The 5,708-nt window shown below is 41.6% G+C and overlaps 1 pseudogene; it reads right to left on the bottom strand.

Annotated features, from left to right (window-relative positions):
- Positions 1-3,821: 3,821 nt before the first annotated feature.
- On the bottom strand, positions 3,822-5,391 carry LOC131762807 (stress-induced-phosphoprotein 1 pseudogene; annotated as a pseudogene).
- Positions 5,392-5,708: the final 317 nt, after the last annotated feature.

The following is a 5,708-nucleotide window of genomic DNA, read 5'->3' as shown; positions in this document are numbered from 1 at the left end:
GGGCCCTGATAGCTAGAAAGGGTCAAGCATTAAATCTGTATCTTCCGGACTTCCCTGGTGGCACAGTGGTTAATAATCCACCTGCCAATGCAGGGGACACACGTTCGGGCCCTGGTCTGGGAAGATCCCACATGCCATGGAGCAACTAAGCCCGTGCACCACAACTACTGAGCCTGTGCTCTAGAGCCCGTGAGCCACAACTACTGAAGCCCATGCACCTAGAGTCTGTGCTCCAAAAGAAGCCACCACAATGAGAAGCCTGCACACCACAACGAAGAGTAGCCCCCTGCTCGCTGCAACTAGAGAAAGCCCACACACAGCAATGAAGACCCAACACAGCCGAAAAAATAAAAATAAAAATAAATAAATTAATTTTTTAAAAGTCTGTATCTTCCATCAACAATTCAGCATCATGTTCCATTTTATACTGTAACCCATTTTCCTAAATTTCCTTCCATCCACTGCTCTCGAAAGAAGGAGTGGAGAGAGAGAGAGAGATTAAGGGCTTAGTATTCCTGTGGAACAGGTCTAAATTAAATGCTGTACTGGGAGATACGGGGGCCTGAACATCTTCAGCACAAAGATTGGCTCTCACAGAGATCATGATGAGAATGATTAAATGCTTTGGCAACCACATGATGCTGCAGAGAGCTGTTAGAAGGCGAGCTGGTCACCGGTCCTTGATCTTGACTTTCCCACTCTTCAGCCTTCCCCTAGAGGAGCTCGGTATTGTCCTGGCTTCTGAGAGGACCTACATTCTACATCCTGCTGACTCGCACATTTCTTTTTCTATAAACAGGTACAAAGTTTATTTATTTTATTTTTTTAATTAGTTATCTATTTTATACATATTAGTGTATACATGTCAACCCCAATCTCCCAATTCATCCCACCACCACCACTCTGCTTTCCCCCCCTTGGTGTCCATATGTTTGTTCTCTACATCTGCGTCTCTATTTCTGCCTTGCAAACTGGCTCACCTGTCCCATTTTTCTAGATTCCTCATATATGCGTTAATATACAATAGACTCCCACATTTTAAAAAATATTTATTTATTTGGCTGTGTTGGGTCTTAGCTGCAGGTCTTAGTTGCTCCTCGGCGTGTGAGATCTTAGTTCCCTGACCAGGGATCAAACCTTTGTCCCCTGCATTGGAAGGCAGATTGTTAACCACTGGACCATCAGGGAAGTTCTGACTCCCACATTTTTAATACCAACCCAAATCTCCCTTCTGAGCTGCAATTCCATATAATCTTGCTGCCTATTCAACATTTCCACTTGAATGTCTCTGGAGGCACAGGTTGCAGCAGTGAACAAAAAAGCCAAAAAAAAATCTGTCATCCTGGAACTCATATTCTAACCCATACTCAAACATGTCCCAAACAGAAATCATACACCTTAAACCTATCCAAGCCATTCTGTTGCTGTGGTTAAAAACCACATCTCATTAGTTTTACATTTAAGGTATTTTTCCTCTTCAATACCAACACAATCATCCAAGAGATCCATCATTTCTCTCCTAGGCATCTATAAAAGGCCCCTAATGGTCCTCCTTCATCCACTTTTGTTCTCCCCCCCATCTAAGTCATATGGTTACCTTGTTTCATTTTCCAGGAGTGATCCTTTTAAAGTACAAAGCTGATCATGGCAATCCCTTGCTTAAAAATACTTCAAATGCAACTTGAATAAAATTCAGAGCCTACTAGACTCAGCAGGATCTGGCTCCAGCTTTCTTTTGCAGCCTTCTCCCCTTTATGCTCTGAGTTCCAGACACAGTGACATTCTGTGAGCTCCTAACTATGCCAAAATCCTTTTCACTCTAGTGACACACTTCTTCTTCCATTTGTCTCTGTTAACTCCTAATCATTATCAGATCTCAGGCTGAGCATCATTTTTGCTAGCCTACAATTCCTGCCAGATTACCAGTCCCTTTATGTGTATATTTGTAGCATTCTTTTTCTTATGCTTGCTAGCATTGCAATTAATTACTTGTGTGATGATCTGTTTAATGTCTCTCTTCACCATTAAGCTGTAAGCTCCATTAGGGTAAGAAATTTATCCATCTTTTACACCACAGAATTTCCAGTGATATCACAGTGAAAATAGTAGGCATTCATTGAATATGTGTTATATTTATTCAATATGAGGAAAGGCTACAACTCCTTCAAATAAGCCAGTATTAAAACAACTAATAAGAAATAAAAACTCATCATTAAGAGGGTTATTATGGGAAAGGAAGGAATTCTACTGGACTAATTAGAAAAAATTTAAATAAAATTTTTATTTTCTGGATAAGAATAGTGAATTAATACAAAATGCTATGAATGTTGAAAATGAATGTTGATAATACATAACTGATGGGAACAAAGAAAGACATTGTAGCAGCTCCAACCTGGATAGAATGAGGAGGGAAATGTCATCAATGATGAGAAGTGACTTTTGTCTGTATAGAAGAAACTGAAGACCTCACAGTGATTATACATAGGACTTCTAGGGACCTTCCTGCACCAAATATCTTGGGAGCTATGATCTCTTGCATTCAGATATTCAGATGTAGTGGAATAGAGTTGCGTAGAGAATAGTATGAAATACTCAACCAGAGTGGGTGGGACCCTAGGCAGCTGGTATGTGGAGAAAGCAGAAAACACTGAATAGTTTGTCTGCAGGTAGATGCCTGTGATGACTTTGAAATCTGGTTTAGGATGCATAAATATTTCATGAACTGAAAAGCTTTAAGGTTAGGAGTGGCCCTGTACTGGTTAAACATGATTGTCTCCTGCACAGAACTCCTGTTGACTTCAGATTTCAAGAGAACAGATTTGGGCCAAAATTACTTGCTATGCAGTAATGATTTCATAATTGGAATATTATGTCTCAAGGTTTAGAACCTTCTAAATTATTCAAAAATCTTCTGAAATTTTTATTTTTCAGCTTCAAAGGATACAGTTTATTTTGTTTTGGGGAAGAGAACATGTATCTGTATTTCTGAGGCCTTGTTCTTTTATAAAAATAAATCAAGATAAATAGGTTTACATACTTGGGAACATGAGAAGAACGTTTCTGTATTTTAATCCCAAAACGTTGAGTAAAACATTCAGAGTCTGCTCAGTGCCAAATATTACATCAGTAGACCATGAAAGCACTACAGATACTGAGGTCCTAGGTCAACGTTAAAAACAGTTGTGAAGTTTTAAGCTGCATTTATTAATAAATTGCTTTATCTTTTCAAAGACACCTTGATAATAATGCACTGTCACCTTTTCTCATTAATTAAGCTATGATAAGAGGATCTGAATAGACTTCTAGTTTCCTATTCCTGTAAAAGAACTAAGCTTGAACAAAGATGTATTTTCTTTGTCTTTCTCTTGTCTGGTCAGTACTAACAATAAACAGAACTACTTTTTCTTTCTTTCTTTCTTTCTTTTTTTTTTTTAAACATGTAACCATGCTGTACTGGCTTGTGTTGTTGGTGAAGGGGTCATGGAGCTAATAGTGTGAAGACACTTGTGAACACCCTCCCCTCCACATACATGCCTACTCCCGGCCCCCAAATCACCAAATATGCAAGAGCAGCTGGGACAGTGACTGAGCACCAGGGGTGGAACACATGAAACTCTGGGGCAGCAGGAGAGACCATGTGTGTGCTAGGAGGGCCAGAGGCTGCACAAATGACTCCAGTACAAGTCTCTGTATCTTCCACATAGGTCTATATAAACATATAGAGAAGATGTTCCCCTTTTCCCCTTCTGCTCTATGCTGCTTGCCACAGTTCCAGCTCCTTTTTCCACATGAGGCTGAAGGGAAGGGATATGATCAAGTCATCACTGAATCGCAATCAGACCCACATCCAGCAGCTTCTGGATCTTCTGCACTATTACAGGATTTTTTATGTGAGTGCCTGGGGGTCCTTCTGCATCTGTTGCAGGATGAGCCACACGGTCAGGTCACTCATCTGCTGCACCTTGACCATGGCCTATCACTTCACATCTTCAGGGCTGTCATGTTGGTTGTACAGGACCATCATGTAGCCATGGTAAACATCTGCTACCTCCTTACAATGGAGTCCAGGTCTAGTGCCTTCTGGCAGACATCCATGGATTTTGTATGGTCCTTCATTGCTTCTTAGGGCAGCTGCTTTCCATATATAAACCTTGGTGAGGGTCAGTTCTAGTTGGATATATTCCTCACAGTCCTTGAGTGGCAGCTGAAACTCCAGGAGTTTGATGAAGCAGGTAACTCGATTGCTGTACAATTTGGTATCTCTTGGGTTCCTGTTTGATGGCTTCTGTATAGTGCTTCCTGGCCTGGGGATACTTCCAAAGCCAGGTCAGGGTTTATGTGGTCTAGCCACTCTTGCTCCTTCAGGATTTTCTCTGCCTGTTGGCATTTCTTGAGCACATCTGGGGTTCAGTTCTCTGCCAGAGAGTTGTAGAAATGGATGGCATCCTTGTACTTTCCTTCTTTGAAATAGGCTCTGTCAATTTGACATAAGCTTTGGCAATCTGTCGATGATAGTCTTCTTGCTTGTCTAGCTCCTCTTCAATGGCCTTCTCACAAAGTTCCTGACATTCACTCTAGTCTCCCTTTGTGAAATACATGGCTGCTTGATTGGTCATGCGAGTCATGTTGGTGGGGTCCTGGCTGTTGGTTCTCTCATACTGTTTCAAGGCTGTGTCAAAGTTTTTTTCTTACAGGCATCTTTCCCCAACTTTTTCTTTCAGTGCCTGCTTATTATTCTCTGGAATATCTTCTTCCATTGGCTCTGACTTGGTCTCCTTTTAGGGAGAAGGTGGTGGTGGAGGTGTCTCAACTTCTTCCTCCTCATCCATACTGCCCAGATAGCCTTGAAGGAGACACTGAGGGTAGTCACGATCTGGGGATGTTGCAGTTTTTGCCCAAGTCAGACGGCCTGTTTGACATTATTCTATCAGTTCCTGGTAGGTAGGATCCATGAGCACTGTCCTTGACCTGGGATCACTCTCCAACTTCTGGTACAGATCGGACACGTTGAAAGCATTCTTGAATTTCCTCTCTGCTGACTGAGGCTCCATATTCTGTAAACCCTCTTTGAGCTGAGGATCGTTTGCTTCATGTTTTAAACCCTTGTCATAGGTTCAAGTGGCGTATTTAAATAAGTTTAAGAACTCAAGAGCTGCTGCTTTGGGGGAATAGCCTTTGCCCCAGTCAAGTTTTAAGTCAATGGTTTTGCGACCATCCTCATAAGCCTTCTGGCGGTCTCTGTTCTTGGTGTAGGATGCTGAGCGATGGCTGGAGAGCACATGGGCCTGGGGATCTGACTTACTGCCTCAGAGCAGCACTGTAATGCACCGTCCATGTTGCCAGCACTCAGGACCTTATTGCCCTCCACTTTAGCTCATTTACCTGCTCCATAGCCTGGCGGCAAACCCCATTTAATAGATTTGATCTGCTCCCTGTTCCCAGCCTAGAAGTTTTTAAAAGAGAATTCCTCGCCACTCTTGGAAAACAGTTTGGCAGTTTCTTAAACTAAACATGCAACTACCATAATGTCCAGCAGTTGTATTCTTGGGTGTTTATCTCAGAAGAATAAAAACTTATCCTCATGTACAAACTTGTAAACAAATGTCTATAACAGCTTTATTCGGAATAGCCAAAAACTGGAAATAAGCATTCTTTAGTGGGTGAATGACTAAAGAAACTGGAATTCTTAACCTTGAATACTACTCAGT

This window comes from Kogia breviceps, chromosome 9, assembly GCF_026419965.1.
Source record: "Kogia breviceps isolate mKogBre1 chromosome 9, mKogBre1 haplotype 1, whole genome shotgun sequence".
Classification (NCBI taxonomy): Eukaryota; Metazoa; Chordata; class Mammalia; order Artiodactyla; family Physeteridae; genus Kogia; species Kogia breviceps.
This window is presented reverse-complemented; position numbering and strand designations above follow the sequence as displayed.